The 10,878-nt window shown below is 34.2% G+C and overlaps 1 long non-coding RNA gene across 1 annotated transcript; it reads right to left on the reverse strand.

Moving 5' to 3' along the window:
* Positions 1-1,553: 1,553 nt before the first annotated feature.
* Positions 1,554-5,348, reverse strand: LOC127702307 (uncharacterized). Its single transcript, XR_007982365.1, has 3 exons — positions 5,239-5,348; positions 2,827-2,899; positions 1,554-1,650 (listed from the first exon to the last, which is right to left on the reverse strand). It is a non-coding gene; the product is annotated as an uncharacterized LOC127702307 (long non-coding RNA).
* Positions 5,349-10,878: the final 5,530 nt, after the last annotated feature.

Below are 10,878 nucleotides of genomic sequence, written 5' to 3' on the forward strand. Positions count from 1 at the left end.
AAGTCTAAAACCTTAAATAAAAGAAAAAAACATATATATAATGATACTCTGCTACTTTTTGAGGACACAAACATATTAAACTTTATACTTACGAAACATCGAAATCCCAAAATCCACAAAAAGGTCTGGAGTAATTTCCCTTGCAAAATAAAGTATCAAAATGAACCATGGTTCTTGATCATAATCTCAGCAATTTAATTTGTATATGTTACAATTCAATCATCCACTGATTCTTTGTTCTATTATTGCAATTGAATAACAGAATAAAAGCAATGATAAAGGCATATTTCATCTTTTCTTGTATTCCTTGGTATGTTGCCGGAAATTTTATATGGATGACTATGCATCCGTAGAAGACTGATAATGTCAATTACGAAAATCATGAAAGTTAAAATAAACAACAGTCAATTATCAGACAAAAATTTGTCTATTACACAAAGAAGCGCCGAACTTTTATGAGATCAAAAGCACCGTACAACGTTTAGTCTTTCTTCGGGTTGTGTGTTACTTTTTTTTTCGGTTTCATTACTCCCGTGAAAAAGTGAAATGATTATGCACTCAAAAAAAGCGTGTACAAATAGCTTCTCTGAGTAACTTTAGTCGAAAAATTTATAATTATTCGTCTTACTTTACTACTTAAAGACTAATATTAAAATGACTGAGGGAAATAACTATTGTATAGAAGGCGAAAAATCCTGTCAACAAGTACCTGTGGTGTAGTTCACACAATTTACTCAGTCACGTTAAAGTGAATTTTAGGTGTTTGTGTTCAGCTTTAGTTTTGAACTGTTTTGATCCTAGCATCACTGATGTGTTCTTGTAGACGAAACACGCATGTAGCGTACCAAATGATAAGCCTGATATATTTGACGAGTTAGACTTTTTAATATCCGTGAAATTTAAGCTCATGGATTATGATAAGAAATTTAAGAACATGAATTTTGATAATTGTCTTCATAATCATAAGTTTTAAATAGCCGCAATAGACATGCTGAAAGGACCAATTGAAACACGTTATAGGTGATTTGTAGTTCGGCACGAAAAAAGAAACATTTAGCAGGTACGCATATTTCTTCAGAGTTACCTCACATGTTATTCATTTTTAAAATATTTAATGTTGACCTTAGGGAGATTTGGCTATTTTGTGTTTCATCTGGATGCTTTTGTCATGTAGCTTCTCAATTTTTCAACCTTTTAAGAATTCCGTTTCTGGTCAAGGTAAACCCCAAAAAGCGAATTGACACACCATATTCAGAAAGTGTTATTTTCATGAAAATTATCCATTAGCTTGCGTTACGATATATGCCACTTGAAGGTGCACTCAATGATGTTTGTACCAGTGGTAAAGTAACACAATCGATGCGCGTAAGAACACAAGCAAGAACCAAAAGTGAATGAAACATTGTTACGCTGTCATAGCTGTTTGCAACTGATAGTGTTTTCAAGAACCCTTATAGTTTTAGAAGACATCTTCACAAACAAAGAAAAAACAACAGAAAAAAAAATCACGTTTTGTCAAAATTAACACAACTTACTAATAAATTGTCAAATTTTATAATCAAGGTATGATCTGAAGAAGCTGTTGATTGGATTGTAAAATCAGTTATGATAGATTTTACATCGTAACTTCCATTAAATGACTGCAATTCCCTGTAAATGGAATAATTAAGTTAACAGACTTTGAAATAACGTATTTATCCGGGTGGTGTTATTCTATAAAAATATGTAAGCACCAAGCTACCAGTATTACCAAGAAGTTTTCAAGAAAAAACTTTAAAAATAGTTATTATTACTGGTAACAAGAATATAAAATGAAAAATGCAGGATAAACGTTACTAGGCAGCAACTTATATATTTTTACCCTTTACTATTTAGTCCATTTTTTGAATTATACTTTTGGCGTGGCTCGGTATTTATACATCCCGCCATTGTGTTATTGTGCTACGGTAATTGTTTGTATTCTTGTTTTTCATTTTTGCTTATGTACTTTGTCTTCTGAGTGTCAATATGACATTTTGTTTTTCTTTGTTGAAATAGTTATTTGTTTTTATAGTGTTTAAGATTATAACACAATGTTGACTGCTGTACCCAATTTTTGACAATTTTACCTATTATGTCTGTTTGTTTTGCTCATACACTGTTGTCAATATGATGGAATTCTATGCGACTGTCATACAAGTGAGATGTTTAGGTAGCTATAAAATCAGGTTCAATCCACAATTTTCTACATAAGGAAATGCCTGTACCAAGTCAGGAATATGACAGTTGTTTTCCATTCGTTTGATGTGTTTTGATTTTGCCATTTGAGAAAGGACTTTCCGTTTTAAATTTTCATTGGAGTTCGGTATGTTTGCTGTTTTACTTTTTAAATAATAATTTACTGGATTGATTGATTGATAGATATTTAACGCCAAGTTTGGCACTATTGTGCTATGTAGTGGCGGTTAGAGTTTTATTGGTGGAGGAAGCCGGAGAGCCCGGAAAGAACCGCTGACCTTTGGTAGAAAAACTGACATTCCTAGTCAATTAAGATTGGAGTTGAGCGCACATGCCACGTAAGGGATTCGAACTCTCAACCTCAGTGTTGACAGGCTAGTGATACAGTAGCTCAACTACTAAAACCACCTGGCAACCGAGGCCCTAAAATAAACTGGATGTTCTCATTCAATCATGAATGACAAACAAGCATCTTAACATGATGAACTTTTATACAGTGAACTTTTTTGGTTAGTTTTGATAGAATAAAAGTCATAATCTAAATCAAAATATGTAATGCAATAAAGATATAATATGATGACAGATTTACAATCAGAAAATATGACTCACCCATTTAGCATCAAGTACTTTGGAAAGAATCTTGAAATATTTCGATAGAATGTGCTACTATATCCTGTCAAATCTATAAAAAAAATCCATTGACATTTTATTTTGTTTCATTTCGTCTACTTTACGCATTAGTCAAAAACAGAGAAAATCAAATAAGAATGTCACGACACCGATTTTCAAACTTTTCTTTAATCGCAATTAGTATTGCAATTTATGCCACAAATTTGTTTATGGTGTTAATGCATTGGCACTTAGACAATATAAAAATAAGAAGATGTGGTATGATTGCCAATGATACAACTCTCCACAAGAGACCAAATGACACAGAAATTAACAACTATCGGTCACCGTACGACCTTCAACAATGAAAAACCTATGTTTGAATTGAAATGTACAGTAAAGCTCCTACCTATACGTTCACCCCACTGTTTTTTAGCATTTATTTGCCCCTTAAAATTGGAGGATATGACAAACTAGAGGCTCTAAAGAGCATGTGTCGCTCACCTTGGTCTATGTGCATATTAAACAAAGGACACAGATGGATTCATGACAAAATTGTGTTTTGGTGATGGTGATGTGTTTGTAGATCTTACTTTACTGAACATTCTTGCTGCTTACAATTATCTCTATCTATAATGAACTTGGCCCAGTAGTTACAGTGGAAAATATTTTGTAAAAGTTTACAAAAATTTACAAAATTTATGAATTTTGTAAAAAATTGACTATAAAGGGCAATAACTCCTTAAGGGGTCAATTGACAATTTTGGTAATGTTGACTTATTTGTAGATCTTACTTTGCTGTACATTATTGTTGTTTATAGTTTATCTCTATCTATAATAATATTCAAGATAATAACCAAAAGCTGCAAAATTTTCTTAAAATTACCAATTCAGGGGAAGCAAACCAACAACGTGTTGCCTGATTGGTCTGACAATTTCAGGGCAGATAGATCTTGACCTAATGAACAATTTTGTCCATGTCAGATTTGCTCTAAATGCTTGGGTTTCAGAGATATGAGCCAAAAACTGCATTTTACCCTATGTACTATTTTTTAGCCATGTCGGCCATCTTGGTTCGCGGGCGGGGTCATCGGGCACATTTTTTAAACTAGATACCCTAATGATGATTGTGGACAAGTTTGGTTAAATAAAAGATTAGAAAAATTTACGAAAAATGGTTAAAAATTGACTATAAAGGGCAATAATTCCTTAAGGGGTCAACTGACCATTTCGGTCAAGTTGACTCATTTGTAGATCTTACTTTGCTGAACATTATTGCTGTTTACAGTTTATCTCTATCTATAATAATATTCAATATAATAACCAAAAACAGCAGCAACAACAACGGGTTGTCAGATTCATCTGAAAATTCCAGGGCAGATAGATCTTGACCTGATAAACAATTAACCCCATGTCAGATTTGCTCTAAATGCTTTGGTTTCAGAGATATAAGCCAACATCTACATTTTACCCCTATGTTCTATTTTTAGCCATGGCGGCCATCTTGGTTGGTTGGCCGGGTCACCGGACACATTTTTCAAACTAGATACCCCAATGATGATTGTGGCCAAGTTTGGTCAAATTTGGCCCAGTAGTTTCAGAGGAGAAGATTTTTGTAAAAGTTAACGACGACGGACGACGACGACGACGACGACGACGGACGACGGACGCCAAGTGATGAGGAAAGTTCACTTGGCCCTTTGGGCCTGGTGAGCTAAAACAGGGATATTCTAATAATACAAACACTATTAAAGTATTAAAGTTGCAAGTGTTTTTGTTCACTTCTTTAAATGAAAACATTCGATTTTTAATCTATAGAATGATGATTTGAAAATCCAAGGCTAACGTGACCTACAATGTTATACTGTTGGTTGTCCCTTTAAAGTCCTTTCGTATTTAACGCACTCTAACATTTTTGTATTTTTGGCTTTCCAAATGTTGGTCTCGAGCATTAATAAGGTTATTCAGGAAAAAATTATGTCGCGTCGTGTTGTTTTTGGTTGTGTGACATTTTATATCTTTTGCCACTGGTGTTCACAAAAACTGTGGAAAGTTGTTCCATGAAAACCTTTATTTCCTAGCTATAACTGGGTATGTACCGCTTCTGAATTGTCAACCTTGAGGCCCAGTAGCCAGTGCTTTCGTACTGATAATTTTCAAATAATAAATGTACACTTTTGCTTTATTTCTAGCTTATAGATTATGTAGTTGTAATACGATTAACGTTGCAACACCATAAAACCGCAGTCTGTTTCGGAAATTTTGTTTCAGTCCGTTTTGTTTTTAAAGCTCCAAATGTATTCTGTTTAGGCCTTAACGAACTATTGATCTTGATCATGAGAATACTAGTAGCAGAGGAATGTTATTCCACAAATATGTATATAATTATCATAGTTGTATAGGTTTATTTACCGTGATGTTTGCTCTTTTTCAGTTTGATTTCAGTCGCTGAATCTGTTATCCACGAGAATGATGTTTTCAAACGATCAGGCACAGTGATCTCGTCAGAGATAGTCTTTCCTACCTCAATTACTGAAATAATTTACTTTACTTTAAATCAAATTCCACATATGCACTGAGGTATACGTAGTTTGAGCAAAGCTCACAAAAAGATGTCCCTACCACTCGCAACGTTTAATCCACCATTTTCTACATAAGGAAATGCCTGTACCAAGTCAGGAATATGAAAGTTGTTTTCCATTCGTTTGATGTGTTTGAGCTTTTGATTTTGCCATTTGAAAAAGGACTTTTCGATTTGATTTTTCCTTGGAGTTCGGTATTTTTGTTATTTTACTTTTTTCCATAATTTGCCTAGGATATTCCAAAACAACAATTTCGGAAAAAATCAATAGATTCTTATTCATGTTAAGGGAGAGCGGATACAAACATAAACTGCTGTATGCGGATATTTCATGCTAAAGAAAATTTCGATATTCATTCGGATCATTTGAGTGAAAATCTGTCAAGCGGATACAAATGTCGGACGGAAGGACGTAAACACAAACAAAAGGACGAATAGACTGACACTACTATCACAATATACCACCCGCTTCCAACGGTATACCACTACTGATTTGTCGAATATGATAATTGTAAGCAAATCATGTCGACACATGTAACTTTTTGGTAGCGGACTGTAGTGAGTTTCAATATTGGGAAAAACATTTCACTCCTCTTCCGATATTTTAAAAATAATAGCTGCCTATCCGACAAGGAGAAATCAATATAGATTTTCAATTTTTAGGGCCTCGTGATGTTTTTGCTTACACTTTTCAACCAACTATTTGTGATGATTATATGTGGAATGTTGTCTTTCATGCTACAAGATCTACTCTGGTGTCTTGTCATTTCATTTCTTGAAGTGAAGAGTTCATGTCACATCGTTTTGCTGACACAAGTCACAAGATAAAATGATTGTCAAAACCAACTTTGAATGAATAAAAGCATTTGATTAGACATGTTAGGTTTTTAAGCTATTATTATTTGCGTTAATAATGATTGTACATCTATAAGAAAGTTAACTATAAGGGAGACAAAACATGAAATTGAAAATTTCGTAAAGTACATGTGTAATTGGCACTTCAAACTGAAATTGTTTTTTTATTTTTTTGTAAGATATAACTAAATATGAATTTTATTTTATTTTTAGGCTTTCCTAATTGAGTTTTATACAAAAGTACTTATCATTCTCATTGAAACAGGTACCTCACATTTTAAATTCACACGTGAGCACATGAGGTAAAACTGAATACAAACGAACCTATATTTTCCTTTTGAACAATCATTGCGAATTCTCCGTCTATAACCTTATGAAACACTGTATTGTAATCGGTAACTGTTTTTACTACAGAAGGGACACCACTTATAGTGTTAGAGAACATTCGTCTGATAGGTATTTTCATTGTCTATTACAGGTGTTACTACTCGAGTTGGAATGTATTAACCTCGCCTAATGGATACAATGTATAAGACATATGTCTTTAAAATCCTTACTTCCGGTAATATCCGAAATGGCGGACATAGAAATATCAAATTTTTACTTTAATATTCAACTTTTTATAAAATGTAAAGAAAACATTTTTTTTTTGTGATGGTCCTTTAACTTTTGGCTTTAAGTTATCCTCCAAACCACTAATTCTATTCTGTTGTAAATGTTTAAATACAAAGTTAACACTTCCGGTAAAAAAATATTAAAGATGAGTCCTCAATCCATATCTTCAATGTTGAGTTTTGGATAGATTGATTAAAACTAATTAAAATCACTAATAAAAGTACTAAAACATTTTTTAAATTACTACTATTGGGCCAAAAATACATGTTTATTCACAGTCACCACCACATGCACACAAAGCAGTGCAGGGGGGACCCGATTTTCCACATTAACAACGACCACGGCATCCTTTCTTACATCCACAAAGTACAAGCTTCTGACAAAATGATGAGGTCTCAGAAAGAGTTTTTTTAAAGTAATCCTCTTTGTCCCTTCGCCATCCATTAACGCCTGGACTGGGTAGCACAAGAGCCAATTCCAAGTTCGTCCCCCTTAACATCTGCCTTAGTATATTGCACGTTTAACATGCTGGAAAAGACTAGACCAAGTTGGGGAATAGCCTCAATTAGCCTTCCCTTTTGCTTTTATTTTCTTGCTTCATTTACCATGTTCTTGTCCTAGGCAATAAACCCTGGTTGTTAGGCGCAACTTTTTGGAAGTTTTGGTCCTCGATGCTCTTCAGCTTTGTACTTGTTTTGGCTTTCAAACTTTTTTCATCTGAGTGTCACTGGTTGGTCTTGTGTGAACGAGACGCACGTCTGGCGTATTGAATTTTAAGCCTAGTACCTTTTGTTAGCTATTATTCGTGTGTTTCTTTGTCCTATATGTTCTCCCATTTATTTGTATTGTGGTCTTGTCATGGGATGTTGTCGTTTTGGTGTTGTGTTTGACGTTGCCATAAAAGCGGGAGGTTTGACATGCCACAAAACCAGGTTCAACCCACCATTTTTTTTTCTTAACATGTCCTGTACCAAGTCATGAAAATGCCCATTAATATATTATAGTTCGTTTCTGTGCGTGTTACATTTTAATGTTGTGTTCTTGTTGTGTCGTTGTTCTCCTCTTATATTTGATGCGTTTCCCTCAGTTTTAGTTTGTAACCCGGATTTGTTTTTATCTCTATCGATTTATGAGTTTCGAACAGCGGTATACTACTGTTGCCTTTAATTAACCCCCATCTGATAAGTTTGTGCGATCTTACAGTTAAACCCCGGTGATTTAGGCTGATCAATCATCATTCCTTATGTTAAAGTCACATCTTTAAATGCCATCAATGTCTCCCACGCAGTCTTTTTTCCTTTTCAAGCGAACATAGAACCGTATCACAACAGGTTAAGGCATGGATCACAATAAGTCTGTGTGATCACTTATTGCCTAGTGCATTTGAAAGGTCATTGATAGATATTTATCCAAAGCTTTTCGCCCTCCCAAACACAATCCATAGTTCGTCTACCCCTATGTCACGGAATAGTGAAATAGTAATGACAGCATCGTCAGTAACAACTGTTCGAATCATGACTCGTTTGCGTTCGTGTTTCACTGCATCAGACACATGCACCATGATTCTAGTGTCAACCTCTTAATGCGAACACGGGGCTAAACTTGAAATACTTCACATGGTGGATAAGATAGAATATCCTGTGCATTTGTTGCTACAACTACCATACGCATCTAATACTTCATCCACTCCTGTAACAGTTTTAAGGTATTTTTTAAGGTAAGGACATAATACCCTATCAGCCTACTCGTTATGAAACACCTTGAAACTGTAACAACAGTGGATGTAGTCTCGGATGCGTACATAGACAATACCGGTAGTTTACAGGCTGCTAAAAGAAGCAAGAGCTACATTTAGGGGAAAGGGAATACACAGGCGAATCCAGGGTCAAAACAAATTCCTCAAAATTGGCAAAGTTTTCTGAGAGATGACGACAATAAGAAAGAACTTTTTAGTTTTCATTCACAGCAGATTGCTCAATAGATTTTGAGGAAAAGATAGTTGTAGCAACAAATGCTGAGGATGTTCTGTGTTATCCACCACATGATGATGTTTCAAGTTAAGCACCATGTTCACATGAAGAGGCTGACACTAGAATCAAGATGCATGTGTCTGATGCAGTGAAACACAGACTTAACTGGTTCATGACTCGAACAGTCGATACTGATGTTGTTGTCATTGCTGTTTCGCTATTCCATGACATAGGAGCAGACGAATTTTGGCTTGCATTTAGAAGTGGGAAAAGCTTTAGATATATATCTATCCATGACCTTTAAAATGCACTAGGCATTGAGAGATTACACGTTTGCTGGAAAAGGAACTGCGTTGGTGACATGGATGGCGTTTGATGATGTGACTTTATCATTTAGAATGATGATTGATCAGCCAACATCACCAGATATGGATTTGATAATGTCATTGATAAACGATACGTGATTTTGTTGTGAGATCGAAAAAATTTATCAGATGAGGTTAACGAAGCTAGAAAACATGTGTTTTTGGAAGAGGAAAGACTTATTGAGGCTATTCCCACGACTCGGTCTAGTCTTTTTCAGCATGTTAAACGTGCAATATACCATGGCGGGTGTGAATGAGTAACAAGCTTTGAATTGGTTCCAATGCTAACTAGTCCAGACGCTTATGAATGGCGAAGGGAAAAATATAATCAATGGGAACCCTTTTGGACAACTCTTTGTGAGGCCTCTTCATCTTATCAGGAGCTTGTACATTGGATGTAAAAAACAATATCACGGTCTTTGTAAATGTGGAAAATCAGCTCTCCGATTGTGAATAAACATGTATTTGCGGCCATAAATTAGTAATTCAAAAGATGTCTAAGTACTTAAGTGATTTTATTTTGTTTTAATCAATCTATCCAAAACTCTACATCGAAGATATGGATTGAGGACTCATCTTTGAAATTTACGCCATATTGGTTTTTTTTACCTGAAATGTTATTTTTGTATTTAAACATTTACAGTTGAATAGAACTAGTGGTTTTGAGGATAACTTAAAGCCAAAAATTAAATGACCAGCACAAAAAAAACATTTTCTTTACATTTCGAAAAAAAATTAATATTAAAATAAAAATTTGATATTTCTATGTCCGCCATATTGAATATCACCGGAAGTAAGGATTTTAAAGACATATGTCCTATAAATTGTACCCATGAGAAGCACCAAAGAAAGGTTCCTGCACAATATAATGATAGAAGCAATACTTTAAAACACATTTCAATTACCCTCCCTAAAAATAAGCTTATTTTAGTACAATGTCCGCCATGTTCGATTTTACCGGAAATAGGGTTTTTGAAGACATCTTATCTATATAATATATCCAAAAGTAGTACATAACAAAGGTTTGTACCAAATAATATGATAGCAGCTTGATAATAACACCTTTTCACATACTAGCCATCGATATTGGGCTGATTTAAGTATGATGTCCGCCATTTTGGATTTTACCGGAAATGAGAATTTTTTTCAAATGCCTTCCTATCTGATATAAAAGAGTAATAGTTGAGGAAGGTCTATGCCAAATTTCATGCTTGTAGCAGGATGTGCACAATTTTTCACAAAGCCGCCGTACTATAAAAGAAAAGTATATAAATCGGAAAAACACATTGAAAATATAATTCAGATATCGGATACAAACTTTGTTGGTTTTTTTTTTTTCTTATTTTTCATTATCCCATTGCTAGATAATATGCCCCCATTATTGATCAACATTTCAACATTGACCCGCACATAAATGAGGATTTTCGTGTCTTGCATTTTTTTTATTTTTTGATTATATTGAATTATGGTGAAACCATTCTATCTATTGCCTACATGTATGCGATGCAATAGGAAACGAAAACAAAACAAATAATTTGTTGTTCATTTGAAAAAAATCTCTCACCAAATATATTTAAATTCTTGTTGTTTTGTTAAAAAAAAATACATTCCTTAAAGCAAATCTCAATTAACAAATATGCTTATTTGTAGATCAGGACAAAATAAC

This window comes from Mytilus californianus, unplaced genomic scaffold (assembly GCF_021869535.1).
Source record: "Mytilus californianus isolate M0D057914Y unplaced genomic scaffold, xbMytCali1.0.p SCAF_5, whole genome shotgun sequence".
Lineage (NCBI taxonomy): Eukaryota > Metazoa > Mollusca > Bivalvia > Mytilida > Mytilidae > Mytilus > Mytilus californianus.